Source organism: Brassica rapa, chromosome A10, assembly GCF_000309985.2.
Source record: "Brassica rapa cultivar Chiifu-401-42 chromosome A10, CAAS_Brap_v3.01, whole genome shotgun sequence".
Taxonomy (NCBI): domain Eukaryota; kingdom Viridiplantae; phylum Streptophyta; class Magnoliopsida; order Brassicales; family Brassicaceae; genus Brassica; species Brassica rapa.
Genome location: NC_024804.2, coordinates 2,065,718 through 2,077,563, shown reverse-complemented (window position 1 = coordinate 2,077,563; position 11,846 = coordinate 2,065,718). Strand labels below are relative to the sequence as shown.

Genomic DNA, 11,846 nt, shown 5'->3' with positions numbered 1-11,846 from the left:
ACTTTTTTTAGAATCATTTTAATTTGATAATAGGTTTAAAGATGTAAATAAAACTGTGTATGTTGTAAATTTAGACTTTTTAGTGTAACTGAGCACTATCAATTATGGAAATTATATTATGATTTTATTTTACTAAATCTTTCTTTCTGTGTATAATTTTTGTTTTATTTTCTATTTTTACAATTTTATTGCCTTATTCTTTAATTGCAGAGAATTGTTATTTCCAATTTTTGTTTCATATACCTTAAAAGTCTTCGGTTGATTTTTGTTTGTTTTCTTTCTCCAATTACAATGTACAGTTCGACCGTTTCTTTTTTTTTCTTGGATCAAACTACTAATATTATGAGATAGAAAAGCTTAAACTTCAAGAATGGAGTGAGTATTTGTGCTAAAGAAAACTGATTTAGCCACTAATATAGTGAGATATTATAATATTTGAAGGTATGGAAACTCTTCTCTTTTGTCCTACGCTGGACATAATTAACTTGTTGTCAATTAATTCTATATTTGTGATAAGTGGAAATACATCTTTATATCTTCTTTGCATCATCCTTAACTGGTTTACCGTTCGACAATTTTTAATATATTGAGAGTAACATAATATTAGATGTTAATTATCTCCTTACAATTAGGAATGCACAAAATGAAAAAAATTCAAGGTGAGACCACTTTAAAATTTTGTCATCATATCTATATAGACTTAGTTTATAGATTACTCTAATTTAAAATGTAATCAGTTTTAATTAAAATCTGTAATATTTAAAAGTTATTACTATAGAAGACTGTCATTTAATATAAAAAATTTAATCAATTACACAGTAATTTACATAATTTAATTGGCCACACAATATCTAATAAATTTAAAGTTACATTGAAATGTAAAAACAATTTATGCAGTGAAACAAAAAATACTTTTAAGCCATTATATTATAAAACAAAGGGAATATTCAAATTATATTGAAACTTTAGAATAGTAAGAATCAAAAAAGCTGAAATCTCTACGTCGACCATGCCTTAGACCATCTGCAATGTATTCCTCTATTTATTTCTCTAATATAGCGGAATTTCATAATAGAGATGTATTTGTCTCCGATGTATTTTTCTATTTTCTCTCTTAAAAAAGAATATTCTTGATATATTCTTTTCTAAGTTCACAAATAATATTTTTTTATTTATGAAAGTTGAAAACCAGCCCAATTTATTTTAGTATTCTATAAAAATTATGATATTATTTACACTAAATATTTCTTTATAAACTATTATGTAAATAAAAATATATTATATAAATAATATATTTCAATAAAAAATATTTTCGGTTATAATTGATTAAGTAAAAAGTTAAAAGATCATTTTGTAAAAACAAATAGAGGAGGTGACATGGCAAAAATATAGTTTCTCACTGGCCGATTATTTTCGCCTGCGTTGACACTTTTTATGAGGCTTATATCCTCCAGTTTTAATTAAAATCTGTAATATTTAAAAGCTATTACTTTAAAAAATTGTCATTTAATATATAAACTAGGATAAGACCTGCTTGCGTAGGGTAAATTTATATGAAAAATTATTTAAGAAATATTGTATGGAAAAAAATATTATTGATCGAATTAATATATTTGGCTCTTAAACAATTTTTTAAAACTTTTTTTGTTAATTACATAATTTGTACTAGTGAACTTATCCCATTTTTAAAAGTATTTTAGGTTAAAAAATTATTTATCACATAAAAACCTAACATTTAGGCCGAAGAATCTCATGCCTACTATTTGGTTATAATGAAACTATGTCAGCTCAGTTTTATATCATGATTTAGCAATTTAAAATTTAATTATGGTTATGAAAAGTTTACGTTCACTTGTCAATCCTATTTATCTTTGATATTTTTCTCATTTTTGTGTCATTTTGGATATTGTTCGATATAAATATTGATTTTTGAGTTTATTCTCATTTCTTTCTTTTATTTTGGCCTGAGATTTAAAAAATGTTAAGACTTAAAATTATTAAAGAGATACATACTTAGATTAATATTTGCGCATTGTGAAGAATAAATACTTATTTTATATTTTCTGCATATTATAAAATAATAAAATACTAATTATCTAAGAAATCAGTTAATATTATGTAATAAATTAGCTTGCACATATAAATCAAATGACCGCTCTTGTTTATTCGCAATTATTTTAGAATAAATAAATCACAACAATCAATCTTATCTATCGTATATGATATATAATTAAATTTAAACAATATGAAGTATATATATATATATTAACGTAAACACCTATTAAAATAAAATTATTTAGTTATATGATTTTATTATCATTGTATCTTATTATAGAAAAAAAATTTAAACATTGATCACAAAAGTTTATGTGAGACTTTTAACAATTTAGTAATTTATACTCTTTTTGAAAAATTCAAAATACAACATATACAGCAAAATCTAAACTTTTAATATATGATAAATGTAATTGTGTAATTTATTTTAATAGTAAATAATTAAACACAAATGATAGAAAACATACAGACTATTAGCAAATCTTCATTATTTAAAATCATTAATTACTATATATATCATAATCACATTAGGTAAATCCGTAGGTTTTATTTAAGGAAATAATATATAATAAATAACCACCTTGCTTTAGTTAATATTATATGGTATTAAATATTTCTAGTGAGATATAAAAATCGAATTTGACCAACATGTTTTTCAATTTCAATTTGAAGCTGGCACATAGAACTAATTAACTACTTAATTGATTGACACATAAGCAATGAGTCTTTTTTAATTATTATAAAATTGAGGTTACATCTTTTCAAATGTTCATCAATTCATACATAGGGGATTTAATCATTTACACAGTAATTTACATAATTTGAGTTGGGACCATATAGCTGGAGCGACATTAAAAAGATGAGCGGCGAAACTAGGGTTTTGAATGGCGAAACTAGGGCTTTGAACGTGGAGGACCAGGACGCAACCATGATGGACGTTGGGGAGAGACTGAGACCACCGGGAGAACCGCCGGACAAGACAATCACGTGGGCGTCAAAAGCGGCGAGTACACTGGAAGGAGGCATGCCGGTTCCAGAGGCGCTGATCGATGATGGGTTTGTGGCGAGGAGACTCAGAGTAGAATTTCCGAATGGAGAAGATGGAGAACCATCGATCACAATTGAGAACGAGGTACTCGAAGCAATGAACGGGATGTGGAAGCAGTGTATGGTGGTTAGGGTTTTGGGAAGGAACGTTCCAATAACCGCCTTGAGTAGGAAGTTAAGAGAGTTATGGAATCCGAAGGGATCGATGTATGTGATGGACCTCCCTAGACAGTTCTTCATGGTTCGTTTTGAGAAGGAGGATGAATATTTGGAGGCGTTAACAGGAGGACCATGGAGGGCGTTTGGAAGTTATCTCATGGTGAGAGCCTGGTCACCGGAGTTTGATCCGCTACGAGATGATATAGTCACAACGCCGGTCTGGATCAGATTGACGAACATACCAGTGAACTTCTATCATCGCTCGATACTCATGGGAATCGCTAAAGGGTTGGGCAAACCGATACGTGTGGACCAGACTACGTTGAAGTTCGAAAGGGCTCGTTATGCACGAATCTGCGTGGAGGTTAATCTAGCAAAACCTTTAAAGGGGACAGTGCTTATCAATGGTGAGAGGTATTTCGTCGCGTATGAGGGGTTATCAGAGATTTGCTCGAAATGTGGGATCTATGGACACTTGGTCCACGGATGCCCAAAGGCTATTGCGGAGCGCATAGCGATGGTAGCATTACAGAAGGAAGATCCTCCACATGTAGTGACTGCATCCCCACGAGAAGTGTTGGAGCACACCGAAGACGGTTTTACTCCGGTAAGGGGACCACGAAGAGGAGTCACTCAGGCACCCCGACCGGTGATTAACATGTCAAGAAAATCAAATGAGGAGGTTGATAGAAGTGGCCGAAGAACACAAAGTGATAAGGGAGCTGAGAAGATGGTGTTATCCAATAAATACGGGAGCCTTGATTTGGATAAAAACACAGAGGAATTGATGGAGGAGGTGATCTCTGGTCAGGAGAATAAGGAGAATCAGGAGGTAAACATCCAAAGACCTAAGGATGCAGCAGCCTTAACAGAGAAGGAACCTTTAGTCTTTGGAGCTAGTGGAGGGTCTAATTTGAAAGGGGGAAATAAGGAGAGAGGGAATGGGAATAAGAAAACAATGGAGGGAGTGAAAGGAAAGCCCAAGAAGTTGAATAATAGGCCGGTTAGAGGACTGGTATTTGGGCCAACTAAGGGAGAGATGGCCTTGTCGGAATCAGGAAAGCGACTGAGAGTGGAAAATAGTGATGCAGGGAGACCCGGTGGAGTCCTCAGAGATTGTGTGGGGATCGGTGATCCACCTCAGTCTCTTCAGCTACGCGATGAGGTGGTGGAGAACCCGATGGAGATCACTCGAAGTGAAACAGGGAAACAAATGGTGGTGGAACCTCAGACGAAGTCACAGGAGGAGGAGGTAGTGGTATCCCTCGCATAACAGGGTGCCCCGGGAATTCAATCAGATATTTGTAGAATTATGATGATTAATTGCTTATTCTGGAATTGCCGGGGGGCAAATAAACCCAACTTCCGAAGATCGATTAGATATATTCTGAAGAAGCATAAAACCGACTTCCTTGCATTGTTCGAGACCCATGCTGGTGGAGACAAAGCAAGAAAGATTTGCCAAAACTTGGGGTTTGATAGCTCTTTCCGTGTGGATGCTATTGGTCAGAGTGGTGGAATTTGGATTCTTTGGAGAGATCAGTTGGGAGTGATCACGGTGTTGGAATCGTCGGATCAGTTTATCCATGTGAAGGGGGTGTTTGGGACGGAGACTTTACACATTATCGCTGTCTACGCGGCTCCTACGGTTAGTCGAAGAAGCGGTCTTTGGAGACAGTTGAAACGTGTACTAGAGAACATTGATGAGCCGGTGATGGTGGGGGGTGACTTTAACACTATTCTCAGAGTAGATGAGCGAACTGGAGGTAATGGTAGACTATCACCAGATTCTTTGGCGTTTGGAGATTGGATCAATGATCTATCCTTGGTGGATATGGGATTTAAGGGAAACTCGTATACCTGGAAGAGAGGTAAGGATACGAGGAATTTCGTGGCAAAGAGATTAGATAGAGTCTTGTGTAGTGCACAAACTCGAGTGAGATGGCAGGAAGCCGAGGTAGCACATCTTCCTTTCTTAGCATCTGATCATGCGCCACTCTACGTACAATTGGAACCGGAGCAGAAAGGGAATCCGAGAAGGAGACCATTTCGATTCGAAGCTGCGTGGCTTAAACATGATGGGTTTAAGGAATTACTCTCAGCATCTTGGAACAGAGAGATGAGTACTTCAGAGGCACTGGCAGCTTTGAAAGTGAAGCTTAAGAAATGGAATAAAGAGATCTTTGGGGATGTTCATAAACGAAAAGAAAAACTACTCTGTGAGATCAAAGAAGTTCAGGAGGCGGTGGAGCGAAACCCGTCTGACGCTCTATTATTAAGGGAGGAGGCACTACATAAAGAATTTGATGTCGTGTTAGAGCAGGAGGAGGTACTTTGGTATCAGAAATCGCGGGAGAAATGGATAGTACTTGGGGATAGAAACACGAATTACTACCATACGACTACCATTGTACGGAGAAAAAGAAACCGAATAGAGATGCTGAAGGATGACGAGGGTCACTGGATTGAACAACCAGAACAGTTGGAGAAGCTTGCAATGAACTATTACAAGAGACTTTATTCGACCGAGGATATATCTCTTGATACAGAGAAGCTACCCATGGTGGGGTTTACGGAGCTCACACGGGATGAACTGGAGAGTTTGAATAAACCTTTTTCGGCAGTGGAGATGGAAGCTTCAGTCCGATCAATGGGTAAGTTCAAGGCTCCTGGACCGGATGGTTTTCAACCCATCTTCTATCAGGAATCATGGGATGTCGTGGGAGAATCAGTGACACGTTGTGGACTTGAGTTTTTTCGAACAGGAGTTCTTCAAAAGGGCATGAACGACGCAATGCTGGTGCTTATACCCAAAGTTCTGAAACCAGAGAAGATTATGCAGTTTCGACCTATTAGTTTGTGTAATGTTTTGTTCAAAACAATAACGAAGGCGATGGTGATGAGATTGAAGACACTAATGTCGAAACTAATAGGTCCAGCCCAAGCAAGCTTCATCCCGGGGAGATTGAGTACTGATAATATTGTGATAGTTCAGGAAGCAGTCCACTCAATGAGAAGAAAGAAAGGAAAGAAGGGTTGGATGCTTCTTAAGCTAGATCTTGAGAAAGCTTATGATCGTATCAGGTGGGACTTCTTAGAAGACACTCTCCACGCAGCGAAGCTACCACAAACATGGATCACATGGATCATGGAGTGTGTAACGAACCCAGGTATGAGTCTACTCTGGAACGGGGAAAGAACAGAAGCGTTTATACCGCAGCGTGGCCTTAGACAGGGAGATCCTCTTTCTCCATATCTATTTGTGCTATGTATGGAGAGACTGTGCCATCAGATTGAGCTCTCGGTTGCAAATAAGGAATGGAAGCCAATAAAGTTATCTAGAGGAGGACCATCGGTATCACATATTTGCTTTGCTGATGATTTGATCATGTTCGCAGAAGCTTCAGTAGCACAAATCCGAGTTATACGAAAGGTACTGGAAAAGTTTTGTGGAGCATCGGGACAGAAAGTCAGTTTAGAGAAATCTCTAATTTTCTTCTCTGAAAATGTTCATCGAGATTTAACCACGCTGATTAGTGATGAAAGCGGGATTAAAGCAACGAAGGACTTGGGAAAGTATTTGGGTATGCCGGTTCTACAAAAGAGGATCAATAAAGAGACCTTTGGTACAATCATTGAGCGAATGTCTTCAAAACTGGCTGGTTGGAAGAGAAGGTTTTTGAGCTTAGCAGGAAGGATAACTCTTACCAAGTCTGTCCTCTCATCGATCCCGGTACACACAATGAGTTCGATAGCTTTACCCATGTCGACGCTGAACCAACTAGATAAAATTGCGAGATCGTTTATCTGGGGGAGTGTGGATGGGGACCGAAAACAACACTTGGTTGCTTGGGAGAAGGTTTGTAAACCAAGAAGGGAAGGGGGTCTTGGCATACGATCAGCAAAAGAGATGAATATTGCTCTCTTAGCGAAGCTTGGTTGGAGGGTGTTGAATACACATGACGACTTATGGGTACAGATCTTGCGCAAGAAGTTTCGGGTAGGGGAGATACATGAATCATCATGGTTGGTGCCTAAGGGAACTTGGTCTCCGACATGGAGGAGTATAATACTGGGAGTTGGAGAGTGTGTGGTTCCAGGCACCTGTTGGATTCTAGGAGATGGTCGCAGAGTACGCTTCTGGAAAGATAATTGGCTGATGCAAGAGCCATTACAGAGCCTGAGTACAGTGGACATTCCAGAAGAGTTATTGGAGGCAAAGGCTCGAGACTTATGGCAGAGTGGGAGAGGATGGCTTATACAATGTATTGAACCGTATATTTCAATGGAGCATAGGCTATGTCTGGCTTCGGTGGTAATTGATGATGTCACAGGAGCTAGAGATAGAATGTCGTGGGGAGGCAGTAAAGATGGACTCTTCTCAGTCAAATCAGCGTATGCATTATTGACGAAAGATGAGAAACCAAGGCCAAATATGAATGCTTTTTATGATAGAGTGTGGCGTGTGATAGTACCAGAGAGAGTCAGAGTCTTCTTATGGTTGGTTTCTCACCAGGTTATCATGACAAACATGGAGAGGAAGCGTAGACATTTGAGTGACAATGGGATGTGTCAGTTATGTAAGAGCGGCAATGAGACAATCCTTCATACCCTTCGCGATTGTCCGGCATCAATGGGACTTTGGAGAAGGCTGGTAGATCCGAGCAGACAACAGAGATTCTTTGATCAATCACTCTTACAATGGCTTTATGAAAATTTGACAAGTGCTCAGTCAGCTAATGGGGAGCGGTGGCCTACAATGTTTGCATTGACAGTGTGGTGGTGTTGGAAATGGAGGTGTGGATATGTTTTTGGAGAAACTGGAAAATGTCCGGATAGAGTTAAATTTGTCAAGGACAAGACGCAGGAGGTGACTCTAGCCAACAATAAACTGAGGTTACATTTAGCTGTTGGCTTACGTGAGGAGCGACATATCAAATGGCGAAGACCTTCAAATGGATGGTGCAAGTTAAATACTGATGGAGCTTCCAGAGGAAATCCGGGACTGGCAACAGCTGGTGGAGTTATGCGCGATGAGAATGGGGAGTGGCAAGGAGGATTCGCGGTGAATATAGGTATCTGCTCAGCTACATTAGCCGAACTGTGGGGTGTCTATTACGGCTTCGTTATAGCATGGGAGAATGGGATACGGAGGCTGGAGGTGGAGGTTGATTCTGCAACTGTGGTGGGGTTTCTGAAAACAGGGATTCATGATGCTCATCCCCTGTCATTCCTAGTACGCTTGTGCTATGGCTTTATTTCGAGAGACTGGTTAGTCAAAATTTCGCATGTGTATAGGGAAGCTAATTGTCTAGCAGATGGATTAGCCAACTATGCGTTTTCTTTATCTTTTGGTGTTCATTACTTTGAGTTGGTTCCGGAGCATGTTGCTTCCATCCTGTTGGAGGATGTTTATGGGATTACTAGGTCCCGACAAGTTTATTTGTAATAGGTTTGGATTTGAATAAATGATAGGGGGACCTTCGTCCCCTGTCGCCTACCAAAAAAAAAGTAATTTACATAATTTGATTGACCACACAATATCCAATAAGTATAAAGTTACATTGAAATAAAAAAATTTATATAATGAAACAAAAATACTTTAATACATTATATTATAAAGGAAAGGGAATATTAAAATTATATTGAAACATTAGAATAGTAAGAATCAGAAAAGCTGAAATCTCAACGTCGATCATTTACGTCGGCCATGTCTTGTCTTAGACCATCTCCAATGTATTCTTCTATTTTTTTCTCTAAAATAGAGGAATTTCATAATAGAGATGGATTGGTCTCTGATGTATTTTTTATTTTCTCTCCTGAAAAAGAATATTCTTGATATATTATTTTCTAAGTTAACAAATTAAAATTTTTTTTTGTGAAAGTTGAAAACCAACCCAATTTATTTTAGTATTTTATAAAATTATGATATTATTTACACTAAATATTTCTTTGCAAACTATTATGTAAATAAAAAAATATTATATATATATTTATTATTATTAAGTCATTCCGGCAAGCACGGGGCCGGGTACATTGTTGATGCATCGTGTAATTTTGTGTACGGGACTTATTATAAAAAAAAACTTTTGTTTTTTCGTGGTCTATAATGTTGATAAATGGAAGAGTGAAAGGCACACGGATTGTTTAGGTTGATATTAGTATACCTAGTGGTTTCTTATTTGTTTGTATTTGAGATCGTAAATTTGTAATGAATTGATTTAACATTAGTGTTTTTAGCGTTTTCATGTAAAAAAAAACTTAGGTTTGTAGGGTTGGTTAGTGTCTAATGAGTTAGTTATTAGCAATGTTTTTAAACCCATCCAGACACTGAACTGGATGATGTTCCGTATCAGTCATCAGGTCGACTGCGGTTCAAGGTGAACCACGGGTTAAAAAATGAATTAGTTTTATTATATAAAAATATATTAGGTATGTAAATAGATATATAGAAACTAAATTTAAGTACTTTATAAATGTTTTATAAAACATAAAACAATAGTTTGGATATTTAAAAATACTTAAATTTAGTTTTATATTATATTACATTTGACATACAAAATATTAAAAATAGTTTAGAATATTTAATTTTTTTTGTAACAAATTAAGTGTTATGACATTTAACTAAATCAAGACATTAAAATTCATAAATATTTAAATGTCTAATGTGAATAATAAAATTAAACTTCTAATCTAAAATAAACCAAAAGTAAAATATCATTAATAAATTATCTATAACAATAGCACCAAATTAAATCAACTAATTTTAGTTCTTTCTACCTTCGTTCACTTTATTTTCTTCAAGTAAAAAATATAAGAATAATAAATAAAAGTTATTTATTGGTTCAAATATTAGTTCAACTGGTAACCTGATTCTGGATTTAGATATGTATCTATGATTTATATCCTTTTACATAACTCGATATCTTATATTTGACTAATATAGAGTTGAGTGCTTATTCATAGATGAAACTTTTGGGGTGTAGGCTGTAGATGCTTTATACGATTGCAAAAGTGAAGTGATTGGCCCTGGATCCTTCAGATTTAAGGGTGAAATAGGTTAGTTTCTTCAACTGCTCAAAGGTTTGGATTGTTCCGTAGGCTTAGCAAGAAGAAGATAAAAAGGCAAACCTTAAAGAAAGTATTAACTGGTATATGCAAACAGATTTCAACGGGCAGGTTGTTGTCCAAAACTATGTGAAGAAAAATGAGTGTGTAGACTGCGCAAAACAGGTAACTAAATGTGCAGCTTTTTTTAATCTAATAGTTGTGCTTTTTAAGCTGAAGATGAACAATGCCATTAGTTTATTAAAAAAATTCTGATAATTTATGGTTTGTTTGCTTAGTTTCGCGAGACTGCAAAGAGAGGAGATGATTCTGGAATGCTCAATGTTATGTCAAACTACGATATGCAGTGCATGCACCAAGTTCTACTTGCGTATTTGTCATTGTTTTATGCTCCTAGATAGAAACGAAAGCTGATTAAAATCATTCTTGCAGGTGAGGAGGTTGTAACAGCTTAAGGAAGCGAAGTAGACCGGTTAGAGAAAGAGAACCAAGAGCTTGTTCTTGAAATCTGGCACGTTGACATCGAAGAACACATTCCCATAGACCAATCTCTATAATCTGTAACTTTCTTCCAGAGGTCTTAGTTATCGATACATTCTCTTGGCCTCAAGAAATGGAAACCACAAGTCTGGCACAGTGGCACTCTTGGAGAAATAGAAAAGAAAGTTATGTCAGGTTTGTGATTGGGAAATATGTGCTGATGAATTCTCCTCTATCGTGTTTTGATGTTAGAAACTCTCATGTGTGCTTTTTAAATTCTATGCACAACAAAAAGCTTGTTGTAGTCACGCTGAGTTGTTGTTTAATATCTAAAAGCATCTCTCATATACTTATTTTCCTAGCCATCTTGTCGTGTCTTTGATTTGTTTGGCTACATGTTTGGAATAATACAAATTTTAGGTGAAATGCAAACAGGAGCCAGATCTCAGGACCTTGATATCTTTGAAAATTATCCCTTTTGCGGAAAGCTTGTGATTTAATTAAAAATTACCATGAGTGCTACAATGTGGTTGTGAATGTTGCCAGAAAACCAGATGCCCGTGACTGGGCTGATTTATTTTCTGCTGCTTTGAGTTCAACAACGAATGTTTTTTTCTCTCTCTATTTGTCCTTAGTTTCTCTCTAAGCTTATGAAACTATGGTTTTTAGTGTTAAAAATGGTAATGTGGTAAACTTGTCTGCTCTTTTTGTGTTATCTAAACCGTACTGTATGCTATAAAACTTGAATTTCTCTTTTGGTTTTAAGCTGATGGTGAGAACAAAGATTATACTGTGGCTGTAGAATTTTAGTTGCAAAAGTTTAGCTATAAATAAATTGATTGTAGCTGTAAAGTTGTTACTGTAGATTATTTTTGCAAAAACTTTTGCTGTAGTTAAATTTGTTGTACCTGTAAACTATAGGCTACAGATATTTTAAAATAAATCAAACAAAATTAACCACCTGCAAAGTTCAACAGTTCAGACCTTAATTGTTAGAGTAAAGAAAAAAATTATATTTAGTTGACAAATTACAAAGG

At 36.0% G+C, this 11,846-nt stretch overlaps 1 pseudogene; it reads left to right on the top strand.

The window, feature by feature from the left end:
• Positions 1–2,267: 2,267 nt before the first annotated feature.
• On the top strand, positions 2,268–11,524 carry LOC103844431 (annotated as a pseudogene).
• The last annotated feature ends 322 nt before the right edge of the window (positions 11,525–11,846 follow it).